Source organism: Rhagoletis pomonella, unplaced genomic scaffold (genome assembly GCF_013731165.1).
Source record: "Rhagoletis pomonella isolate Grant_MI unplaced genomic scaffold, Rhpom_1.0 Rhpom_scaffold_00010, whole genome shotgun sequence".
Taxonomy (NCBI): Eukaryota; Metazoa; Arthropoda; class Insecta; order Diptera; family Tephritidae; genus Rhagoletis; species Rhagoletis pomonella.
Window position 1 is genome coordinate 20044409 of NW_023458564.1, and position 10673 is coordinate 20055081.

At 34.1% G+C, this 10673-nt stretch overlaps 1 long non-coding RNA gene across 1 annotated transcript in view; it reads right to left on the reverse strand.

Moving 5' to 3' along the window:
- LOC118746152 overlaps positions 1-10425 on the reverse strand; it is a 17439-nt gene extending 7014 nt beyond the window's left edge. Inside the window, exon 1 of the long non-coding RNA XR_004993784.1 lies at positions 8153-10425. This is a non-coding gene — a long non-coding RNA (uncharacterized LOC118746152). The remainder of the gene's footprint in view (positions 1-8152) is intronic.
- Between the last annotated feature and the right edge of the window lie 248 nt (positions 10426-10673).

The window sequence follows — 10673 nt, forward strand, 5'->3', positions numbered from 1 at the left end:
CTGTGCATATATGCATTATTTCGGTTTTTTTCATATGCATTATTTCGTATGCACAGTTTCCATATGCACAATTTCAGGGTGCCGACGAATCTCCCTTATTTTAACATAGACGTGGCCGCCTTATGTAAGTAGGAATTCAGAATTTGGCCATGATGACAACTTTGGTACTAAAAACTGAAAGAAAACATGGCTTACCTCGTAGGGTGCTTACCTATTTTCCCAGTGGGCATAAAAAATATAACACATACATACATACCATGATAAAAATATTACAAGGTAAATTAATTCTCTCAATTCGTCGGCCATGATTTTTTTCTGACGTTTGCCAACATTTTAAAATCATAAAATTGAAAATAAAAAAATTAAATTGTTCACAATTCTTGTTGTTTGAGTTTGAAAATTAGCATGGTGGAATAATAACAAGGTGTTGTCAGTAGCGACGCATGAACCAAAAATACAAGATCACGTAAGAACGCGACGTTGTATTTGTAACTGGTTTTGAGAAAAAAGTTTGCGAAAGCGGGTTCGTCAGCTGAGCCTTTGTTTACATCACAAGCACCACTATTTTACACTTTTATTCAAGTACAGAAGAGTTAATTCAACATGACAACACATTTTAAAGCATTTTGTTGCATCATTTTACCTAAATTGTGCGTTTAAAGTGGCTGACAATAATTTTGGTTTTCGTTGTTTTATTTGCTTTGTTTACTTTTCGCTCGTTTTCCAGTGAAACAAGATGGCGTAGAACCCGCTAAAAAAATCGACTTTTATCCCTCTCTTGTTCTTACGTGATCTTGTGTCTTTCGTTCATGGTAGCGACGTGTTTGTTGTGATTTTGATAAGATCGGCATGCTTATTTTCAGTGCTGCCGATCTTAATTTTTATACTACTATTCGTTGTGAAATAGTATTTAAAATACTTCATTTAAGTAATCCGTTGTATCGTGATTTTTTAAGAACTTGGTTCTTTCAGAACGATATTAATATCTAAAATTGCTGGATTTGTATAATTTTTGTCTTCAAAAAGTAAAAAAAATAAAAGATATCGTAGTTATCAATGGAAAAAACGTACACAAAAATCGTATGGAAAGGCGATTTTTTATATTAAATAACTCTTGCTGCATTGTCATAATATTGAGCCAAATGAACTACTGATACACGATTCAGAAAATAAAGGTCGCGCCATTCGCGGACCGCTAACCCTCTCTTCGTCGATTTGACAGCATCCACCCAATCGCTGACGTCATATTATACTTTTGTTTACATTCACTGTTGCCAACTTTATGCTTTTCGCACCAAATTTAGTGGGTATTCAAAACGCGAAAATTTTAGAGTTTTGTGCTTGATGTGTTTTTAGTGCTTTTGCTTTTAGTTTGAAGAAATCAAATTAGAAAATCTTAAAAAAATGGAAGCAAAATTTATAGCAATCGAAAGTGTGCTAAGCAATTTTACAAAAATTTAAATAAAATCATGGCACAGTGACAATCATAAGCGACAACGAAATATGTGCAGCACCTTCAATCATGCAACAAGAAATCGACCGTTGTGCAAGAAGCTTTGATTTTTATTAATTTGAATCGGCATCCTTACAATAAAATTATGTATTTATATAAAGTCCATAAAATACACCAATAAAAATTTGGTGCTTTTTCAAATTCAAAACTTGACAATACTGCCTTTTGTTCGATGCTTCTTCTTTTTCTTGTCGAGTTCGTCTTGCTCTCTCATTCTGGTATATTTTGACGTCACGGCCAGTTGCTCTCAGCTCGATTGGCGCAATCTTGTATTCTATCATTCTTGGTAGCATGCATATTTTTAACGTGCGTTCTGTTAAACCTACGCCAACGCGAAAGTTCTATGTAGACCGGCCTTTATGTATAGATACATTTGTCTATATCTATCTCGATTCGTTTTGGCTGTTACAAACAACCGTTATGCGAACAAAGTTAATATACCCTTATGCACAAGTGCGCTCGGATATAAAAATCAGCAAACTATCTAAAACTTTGTAGCTTTTTAATTAGATTTTCTAGAAAAATTTTCAGTATGCAGTTTTGTAGCCCAGTCAATTGTAGTATAAAAAAGTTCAAGTACGTAAAAGTTTTCGTTTTAGAATTTTTTTGCCGAAGGTGTTGCGGTTATTTCCATATAAAATAAATTGTGTTTATACGTTATAGAAAGCAAATGCGGCGAAGAAAATTATAAAAAATCAATGGTAATTTTTATCCATTTGAAACTTTATTATACAAGAATTGAGGAGTTACAAAACTGCATACGGCTGATTGCACAGTGACGGGTGTGGCATTTAAACACAATTTTTTTTTAAATCATTATGAAATTAGTGAAGCGAAACCGAAAAAATTCTTCACAGAAAACAGTTCATCCCCTCCGCTTCCCCATGTAAACTGAAATTCGAGTTGGCTTCACTGCATGGAATTCACCGAGGTATAGATACAAATTATTTTAATACTGAATCAACATTAACATGATGAATATTGTTAAAGGCTAGCCCATTGTGTACTCGTTCTCTGCCTAAGCCTCCCATAGCTTCCTCCCTCTTTCCCCTACCCTCCCTGCATCCCTTCTTTCCCTCCCCCTCAGAGGGCATCACAACGGACAGCTCAGTCGAGTCCAAGTGTGCCTCCACATGCGGTGTCAGCCCGCTTACCTAACCTAACCTGCCTATGCCTGCATATACATACATGATGGTATTCATTGAATCATTTTGCAAAACTATAACTAAATAGGGGAACGAACGGTAATATGGACCGATATTGCAATATTTAAGAAGCTCTAGCAAACGAACAAAAGGTGATAGAACCTTCCTGGCTTAAATTAAAGATATTTAGAACTCTCGACTATTATCTCTGAAAATACCATTCCTGTACTTTGACTTGACCACTTAGTCACTTGTTATATGCTTTTATTTTATTTTTGTGGAACAAGTTGAACAAAATTTTTGAACGTTTATTATAGGTGTCAAAAAGAAGTGTCTTTGACATTTGTGGTACACCAACTGTACATTAAATTCTTGTACAAAAATATATCTTTCTCATGATTCTAGAAAATTATAAAAATAATAAAATATAAAATTATGCTTTTATCGAATTGGGTCAAAACCCAATGCATACTATATTTTGCATACTATTTGACTGCAATATTTTTATATATTTATTGGTTTCCCTTCACAGAGTTCATTTGTGTTTGAATCGCAATTTTAAATGACTCGGGTTTTTTTAAATAGGTTGTTCACATTAGCCACTGAATCCACAATACCCTTCGTTCCCCTAATTGCAAGGAAAAACAATTTTCTCACTATTAGGCTATTTCAAGTTTTACGGATATCATGAAATTTGTTTTGGTTTTTTATGGCCTTTTAACAATTATATTCAAAAATTTTTATTGAGCTTGAGGACGTTTCTAATTAAAAAATGTTGTGGAAAAACAACAATAATTTACCCATAGGTAGAAGTCATAGTTACTATTTCGGAGATCACCACATCTCCTCATTAGAAATCTTAACCGCTGCTACTGGGATATGAACCATTAAAAATTGTTGAAATCTTAAAATACTTTTTACCATTATTATCTTAAACTACATAAATGATGGCAAATTCTTATGCATATTTCCCTCCAACAAGGGGAGGTCTAAACCCCCAAAACACCCTCTTGAGTCCGGGCCTAGTCTTGGGTATACTTTTCGTTTTACACATTGTAAACTTAAGTAAAAACATCATTTTGCAGTTTTCAACCTTATCCGCACATGTCAATTGCGCTCCTTTAGATTTGGATCTCTTGAGGAATCTTTAATCGATCATCTGTATTAATATCAATAGTAGGAATTCGCACAAAATTGCACAATTAAAAAAAAGTCGATTTAAAGTAAACCTTTGGTAAAGAAATCGCATTTATTGTGTATTTTTGGTAACACAAATTTACTCATTGGGATTTTTCTCATGTCGGGTTCGTGGTGGGAGAGCGAAGGATACAGGTGTCATCAAATACGTGCTTGGTGTGAGGATCAAAAACCGCAGATTACTGATGTTGTAATTAGGTGAGTAAAACAACGATGCCAAACTTTCTGAAATAGGCGTAAAGAAAGGTGCACGTCTATAGCTGCTATGGGCACTCGCGTACGAAACATCGTAAGAGATATATCGCTTGTGTAGACCGGTCAAGTCGATAGGTCGCGACTTCTAAATGACATTCAAAAAACTTATAAAAATAGGCAATAATATTTCTCAAAAAAACTAATAAAATTAGGGGGCAGGGTCTTGAAATTTCAAAAAAAAATATATTTCATGCAAAAAGTGGAAACTGCCGGAAAAAAGGTGCGAAGATATAAAAAATCAAATTATATTAGTCAATATTTCAACTAAAGCGCCATCGAGCGGGACTATTTTTTGTAAATACATTTCTTGCTATGTATCATGCACGTCATAAATTTTAACGAAATCGGTCCACAAATACGGGCTTGCAAAATATTTCAACCCCGGCGCCACCTAACGAGTAAATTTTTTGCAAAAATATTCCTGCATATGTGACCAATACACATTGAAGAAATAAACCAAATTCGACCATAACTAACATAGATGTATTACTTTTAATTTTTGACTATAAAGACCGTCCCCTGGAAATGCCCATATATAATATTGTACTTATGGAATCACGTACATCCTTTGAAACCGTAATTATACAGTCTATTAGAAGTAAATAACTAAAAGAAAAATAATTTTTAAAGCCGAAATTGTGGGCGTTATGAATTTCCTCCCTTTAAATCGACGAAAGTAGGTCTTTTGCCGTTTTTTGTTTCATTTAACAATTTCCATTGATAAAAAATTCCGTTGATTTTTGAATTTTGCGCCAACAATCATTGTGTGTAATTACATACCTGTCCATTTTTTCCTTCTATTAAAAGAATCATTAAAAACATATTTAGACAATCACAAGCTCCTCAGGATTGAAGTAAAATGAGTTTTCAGTGGAGCACGATACGTTCGCCTTTTATCGATATACATTTATACGTGCATTTATATAAAGTGTGCATTAAAGTGTGCGAAAATAAACGCAATAAAGTAGACTACACTTTTGGAAGGAAATTTATAATATAAAGATAACTAAGAAAAATAAAGCGGTCTCTAAAAGTTTTAATTGTTTTTCAAACAAAATACTTCAACAAAAATCGACCAAAATGGGACAAAATTTACCTTTTTACCAACCGAAATTTTTTCTACCAATTTTGGTAACATTTTACCAAAGTGGCAACCCTGATCAGATCCCTTACATGGGTCACTCATATTTCCTTAGTGTCGCGAACGCAGACATACCAGTATTAGTTTAACGTACCCTGCAGTGAAAAATTATCAATTGTTAAAACTAACCAACTTATAGTTAGCTTTTTGGCGAGATTTCGATTAATACCTCCCTTTTAATTAGCTATGACAAAACCAACTTAAAGTGAATTGTAAAGTCGTGCAGGAGTCATGCAGACGCAATCGGGAGTTGGTTTTCTTTACAAGTTTCTATTAAATATTCTCATACAAAAATTACTTTCAATACACTTTTTTTCTGAACTTCGCAGATTCTTTTTCGTATTCAGGACAAATAAAAGGAAGATCGAAATTTTATACTATCATTTTGAAGTTATGTCTGACGGTGTTCGAATATGGGGCCACCCAGAGCAGAATATGTAAACAAATATGAAATGTAATAAAATAAAGTAAATAAATAAGTAAATAAAAAAGTAAAAAAACAAAAAAATATTTTGTTTTTCTTATTGATATTTTATGTCCAAAAGCAGTTAGTTACAAGTTAGTTGACATGTAATGCAGAGGTATCCAGGTCTGACTTTTTTGCGGCCATCGCCCCACAAAAGTAGTTAGCTTTTTTCGAACAAAATACACAGTTAATAGTTAGCACTAGTGTTCGCGTAAACAGACTAAAGTTAGGTATAAGCTAACGTCACTCCCTGCAGGGTAGTCATGCAACTGTAATCGCATACTTAGAACTACCACTAGCAGGTTAATCTTTACCGAGATCTTGGTTATCCTATGCCCTGAAAACCGATAGATCAGAACAACTTTTTTTATCATTATTAGTTAGATTAGTTTAGGTTAAAGAGGTTGCCTCAAACAGGAATACTCTTGGTCATTTGTGATATTTACCACTATGAACGGTAACTCCTAAGCAGCGTTGCCAGGTTGACGTTTTTAACGTCATTTGGATGTTTTTTGTATCCTGTTGACGTTTGGACGTTTTTTGTGTAAAAAATTACGTTTTTTAACTTCCCAGTAATTTTTCTTTGTTACTAAATCTTGTAAGTAGAACTGATTTTGAATTATTTTCTTAATAAATCTTTACAAGCTTTGTTTTTTGTAGCAGACGCTTCAAATATATTTCTTCTTTCGACACAGATGACTTAACCCGTATTTAAGCGCATAAAAAAAATGACACAATTAGTCGCATGGGGCCCCTTATTGAAAATGTAATGAACGTAAAAAGGCTGAAATATTGCTATGTTCCTTCTTAACAGAACGTAATTTAGCTTTTTCGACAACAAATCACTTAACCAAATGTTTCTTTAGCACCTTAAAACTTGCACATTATTGCCCTGGAATTTAATGGGCTATCAACCTGCATACTAAAAAAATTCTAAAAAATCTGAATAAAAGGTTGGAAATCTAGCTGATATTTTGCCAATTTTTTATAATTTTTGCACAAAGTCTGAAATGTGGATTTATATTTTGTTTGTTATATAATGAGCTAGGCTTTTATGGAAAAATAATAAACATTAAATAAACAAAAAAGAAACAGCCGAAATCGATGACTTAATGAACTGATCACAAGTGTATGTATAAAATGATTTTTATATTAACGATCTCAAACCAGTTTAGAATGAATTTTAAATGTGAGCAAATGACATTTTAATATACCCTACGTACATATGTACATTTGTATACAATGAAAGTTTAATAAGAACAACTCTTTGTGCATACATTTGAAAAAGACGGATTTGGGTAGAAAATGACGTTTTTTCAGACCAAGAGGGACGTTTTCTCATGCCGAAGACCTGGCAACACTGCTCCTAAGCTATAGCGAGAAAGACTGTATGCCAAGAACGAAGTTTCGCAGGCGGCAGAAGGTGGACCGGAGAGCTTCTAGACTGTAGTCTTGCTAAAGCTGGGCAGTTTGAGCGGAAGGTTAGGTTAAGATATGCTGGCGGACCATAAGACGTCTCACATAGACAAATATAATGCCCATAGCGTTGCCAGATACGTTTACGACCCATAAATCAGTGATTTCACGCAATCTCCCGTTCCTAATTCGGAGGTTTCGCCTGCGGAGATGCATAGAAAATGGGCATCAAAGGGAAGCCTAACCTAGTGCCCACTCCAATACTCATTGACCAGCCTTCCGCCTCATTCCTCAGGTATGACAGGAGAGTAGATCTCCTCGGAATACGGTTCTATGCGGAAATAATCAATAAGACTGCTACAATAAAAAAACAGGATTTAGTTATTCATACCCATAATTTCGACAATTGGTTCGTATAATGTTAGCTTACCTTAAATAAAATCACATTTTTAATTTTTTACTTTTTCTTTGATTTTATTCTTCAACTTAAAGTTATATTATTACACATATATATGTATGTATGTATGTATGTACCATACATATGATAAATTGTTACTAAAATTTAACTACCACAGATAGGTTGCAATTACATTAAATTTCTATACATTTATAATTACTAGAATATAAAATAAAATCTGTATATGTAAATATTTATGCACATACATATGTATACTTATGCGGGAACCTCTAAACTACTACTTTTGGTTTTTACAATTTATCGAGAACATTTTTTATTTTAGTAATTGTTGTTTATGTGAGGAGGGAAATGCAAAATAAAATTTAGTTTTAGCAACAGCAATAACCAATGTTTTTGACAATATTTTCCATTTTTATATATACATATGAATGCAGATACTATGTACAGTGTTGTGAAAACAAAAGCAATAAATTTAGTAAAATTCATGTTATTGCTGTGTTTCTTTCAATAAACAGGTTTACAAAAATTTGATTATTAATTCTTAAATACCCAGAAGTCCGTTTAAACAAATGTGTTTCAATTGCCACTTATTCGCGAAAACCTCTAGAACAAAAACTGGTCCATCCTCGGTTGGCTCAAAAGCAACAAAGCAATAGCTTATAGAATATCCTTTATTCTTAATAACCTCCGTGAATCTTAAGAGGTATTGAGGATAGTGAATTCTCTTTTGTATATTGTAGATAGTTTTCCCACTCACTTATTAAAGCTTGGAAGAGTTATCCTTATTGCAAGGGCGTTGGCCTGAAACTCTCCTCTTTGAGATACCGAACAGGCTCACAGTGAGGTTGTAGTTCGGCGACTTTGTAGGATACTCGAGAATTTGAACGCTACTATCCTGAGATAGTTTTTAATAAGCTTTGGTATGCTTTTGTATCAATAAAATGCTTAAACTATCAATGAAGCGTCATATTCTAATCAACATCGGGGAGAAATTTCGTCTCTAAAATGTTTTTAGATAAGAATTGGTCCATTATTCCTTTAAGATTTTGAGAAGGGAGGATAGAAAAACAGCCTTATACCATAATTCTGCCGTTTCCCTGCTTAACACTCATCCTGCGATCGCTGGACTAAGACGTTAACCTCTACTTCGGCGGGTAGTTTACATCCCTTCAGAATTAATCATATAGAATTTTACATCAGCTTCAAGAAAAGTACGTTCCACTTCTCCACGATCCAATTAGGCGCACAAGATCGAAATTCAGTCTAAAAATGATTTGTCAACCACTTTTATTGGACGGGATGTGAACGGTTGGACGCAGAAGAGGTGAACGTCTTGGTGCACCTACCTGTAGGATGTGTGTTAAGCAGGCAAACGGCGGACACATGGTATAAAACTGTTTTTATGCAAAGATCGTCCTCCCTTTTCAAAAGATTTATGGTATAATGGACCGTTTTTTATCTAAACATATTTTAGAGACGAAAATTCTCCAAAATGTTGACTGGAATATGACGCTTCGGTGGGAATTTCAGCATTTTAACGATTTAAGACCTTCTACCAAAGCTTATTAAAAACTATCTTTTGGGTAGTAGAGTTCTGCTTCTCGAATATCCTACCAATTCGCCGGACCTAAACACTATTTCCAACCTTTTCGTTATCTCAAAGAGAAGCTTTAATAAGCAAGTGGGAAAACTATCTATAATATACAAAAGAGAATTCACTATCTTCAATACCGCTTAAGATTCACAGAGATTATTAAGAATAAAACGTGTGTAGTTTTTTAATTCAGAGGTTTTCGCGAAGAAGTGGCAATTGAAACACATTTATTTAAGATGACTTCTGGGTATTTATTGAAAGAAATATGGCAATAACATGAATTTATTAAATTCGTTGCTTTTGTTTTGTACACCACTGTACATAAATACATACGTATGCAATTTTAACTCGTGCTCAGATGCAAGGACATGCAATATGCAACACATATGTATATACATATGTATATAAGTGCATTTTATCGTCATTATCACAAATGGCCCTAAGTGGCATTTTCCGAATTTCGCTTTTTTCAATAGTCCTTAGTTCGCTTTTAGATACACGCTTACGATGAAGTTTAGACCGCCTCTTTGAAGATATGATATTTGCGGCTTTATATTGAAGTCAGCATTACATATTAAGACCTCAAAATTTATCATTTGCGATTTGGGGGTTACAAAGCTTAATAGAGTTTTAATAAAAAATATGAATTTTCAAGACAACAAATTTAATAGGCAAGGAGTAAAATAAGTAAAGGTTTGCATTTAGACTGAAATATTACTTCATTACTATATTGATGGTACTCGACTATCCACTCGTAATGAGTTAACTGACTTAGGTGTAGTCTTTGACTCGAAATTTTTATTTCATACAACATTGCTAAATCGTATTCAGTGCGTGCTTTTATTCGCCCATTTAGCTCTGATTTCAGGGATCCCTATAAGTTAAAGCTGTTGTTCACGTCGCTTGTACGTTCCAAGCTGGAATATGCTTGCTTTATTTGGAGACCTTATTATGAGTGCCACATTAATAGGCTCGAGCGGGTTCAAAAAACGTTTTTACGCTTTGCGCTCCGATCATTCATCAGAAGAACAATTCTCCTGCTCACCTTTGTCTTTGACATAATTAAGAGTGTGATTGATTCACCTTATTTACTTGAATGCATCTGCTTCCATATTGTTAACAGAACCCTTCGTAATACTGATATTTTTTACACTGAACGTGTCCGTACTCTCTATGCTTCTAACGCTCCAATTTTTAGAGCTTTGAACCACGATTGAGAGAAATAGAGATTGCGCCAATCGCGGTACCGCTAATCCGCTGTTTGTGATTTTGACAGAATGAGCTATGTGCGTGACGTCATCTTGGTGCAATTGTTGAATGTGAGCATACGAAAAAACCAAATAACAATTTTAATATTTGTGCGGTAATTAGTCTGTTCCTTTGAACTTCGGACTAAAACCTGTGGAACTGTCAAACTACAATTTTACGCTCTCAAATGAGAGTAAAAGGAGAACAGATGCAGAAGTGCATAGGAACGCAAAAAGCACTATTTCCTGTAAAAACGTCAGTCGGTTTGTTTATATGTCAT